Raw genomic sequence first — 2,599 nt, 5'->3', positions numbered from 1 at the left:
TCTCTCTCTCTCTCTCTCTCTCTCTCTCTCTCTCTCTCTCTCTCTCTCTCTCTCTCTTTATATCTTCTCTCTTTCCCCCTGCCTTCCTACAATAAAGCTCTAAAACCATAGACTGTCTCCATTCATCAAGGCCTGGACTAAAGACACTTGCCTGTGTGGGAACCACCCAGCGCTCCACCTCTTCCCCTGCCCTCTTTCCTTATCTCCGGGCCCCTATTCTGTTCTCAGCTTCTCCACCATATCCAGCATGGGATGCCAGAGACTGAGAACCTGGTACCGGGGGTTGCCCCTTGTCCACCCCCTGCCATGTGGGGTCAGTGGCTTCACACACAGCCAGATGCCTACCTGGGGCCGCGTGGAAAGTGTCTGGCAGTCCTCCTGCATCTGCCTGTCCAGAGCACCAGAACTCTGGGCTCTCTCCCTTCCCCCTCTTCCCCTACACCCAAGGCCCAGCAGCCTTGGTCATGGTATCTGTTCATAGCAGTAAAACCCTAAGACATTGCCTAACTACATAACTACCTAACTCTAGTACCAAGGGATCTGACACCCTATTCTGGCCTTCACCAATACCTGCACTCATGAACATGCATCCCTCTACCATCAACACACACACAAACACACCAAGTCTTTTGTAAAAAATCTTTAAACTCAATTTGTTGGAATTTTATCTTTTGAGAATTCATGATATCTGTTACATTATATTATACTACAACATCCAAGATGCTGAAGTACAGCCTTAGCATTTAAGCTGACATCCTCTGTGATTTGGCCCCTTCACAAACAGATGGGTGAGTACCAAAGGACCCATCTATCTTAGAGAAGAGCCCTACCTCCCAGTTTTACAAGAACACTGGAGACATAGAGGAAAGGTAAGTTTGGTGAGGTAGAACACTTAGGTATATGAATGTACTGGCTAGTTTTATGTCAACTTGACACAAGATGAAGGCATCTAAAAGGAGATAACTTCAACTAAGAACATGCCTCCACAAGAAAAGGCTGTAGACAAGCCTGTAGGTCATTTTCTCAGTTTGTGATTGACTGGGGAAGACTCAGCTCACTTGGATGGTGCCACCCCTGGACTGGTGGTCCTGGGCTCTATAAAAAAGCAAGGCACAATGAGAAAGTCAGTAAGCATCACCCCTCTATGGCCTCTGCATCAGCTTCTTCCTCCAGGTTCCTGCCCTGTTTGAGTTCCTATCCTATCTTCCTTCAATGATAAACAGCAATGTAGAAGAATAAGCCAAATAAACCCTTTTCTTCCCAATTTGCTTTTGATCTTCATGTTTCATCACAATAATAGTAACCCTTTCTAAAACAACCTCTGAGTGTTAGTCCCATCTAGCCTGGACTCTAGCTCTTTGAGACTTAGAAACCCAAGAGACCCATCATGTTCTTGTGGAAGCAGATTCTCATTAGGAAAGCCAGACCAGAAAATGGCTTTTCACGGGGATGGAAGGGTATGCAGTGGTCCTCTGAAGCTTTCTGTGTTAGCACCAGACAGACCTTAGACACTTTGTAGTGCTGCTAATGCACTACAGAAATAGCCCAATACTAATTTTTAAATTGTATTTTTGTTAAATTTTAGTGTGTGTGTGTGTACACGCACCATAGTGCCTGTATGAAGATTCCAGGATTAATTTTAGAAGTTGGCTTTCTCTTTCTATCATGGGATCAGGGATCCAGCTCAGGTTATCAGGCCTACACAGCAAATGCTTTTATGCACTGAGCCTTCTTGCTAATTTTATTATATTTTCTTGTTTGTTTGTTTGTTTGTTTGTTTCTTGGGGGTGGAAGGTGGGAGGCTTTTTGTATTAAAAAAAAAAAGGTTGGAATTTAAAGTGAATTTTTCAACTAAATTCCAGGAAGCTGAGACTGGGACAGGTTTGTCTTTTTGCTACAAAACAGAAGCAAGCCCAGCTGACAATAAGCCAGTGTTGGTAATGCCAGCACTTGCAAGGCAGAGACAAAAGGTTCACTGTAAATTTGAGACCAGTCTGGCCTACAGAGGGGATTTCAGAACAGCTTGAGGTACAATGTGAGATCCTGACTCAAAACAAAGCACAAAATCAAACAGGGTTGGGGTGTAGCTCAGTGAGAACAATACTTCCTGGCAGGTACAAGGTCCTTGGTTCAAGACCCAGCACGACAAATAAATGCATATTTGCCTTCTTGGGGGGCCATGTGTAGACTGGGATTTATTGGTTTGTCTGCTCCATCTGAGGCTGGATAGTCTCACTGTGACTATACACAGTCTGGGGAAGCTGTTCAGCCCACAAAACTGAACACCTGAGAATGAAAAGGGAGACTTATGTAACCCTAATGGGAATGGCTTGGAAGTGCCCAAAAGTCACTGCTATGGGTCTACACTGGAAAGCTCTCTGTGGGCAATGGCAGCACTGAAAACTGCTGACTCAGGAAGAGCTAAGTGTTGCGGCCCGCCCGCGGTCCACAACACGAACGGTTCAACTGAGAATGGCAGTTCCCTGCAAAGAGAGGAATCTAGACGGGGCGGAAGAAACAATGGAGTCAAGACAACATTCGGATCAAGACTCAATTTAATATTTCCAGACACTCAGTTTATAAAGGAAGGGGGAGGGAA

Source organism: Mus caroli, chromosome 1 (genome assembly GCF_900094665.2).
Source record: "Mus caroli chromosome 1, CAROLI_EIJ_v1.1, whole genome shotgun sequence".
Taxonomy (NCBI): Eukaryota; Metazoa; Chordata; class Mammalia; order Rodentia; family Muridae; genus Mus; species Mus caroli.
Note: the sequence above shows the minus strand (reverse complement) of the source record.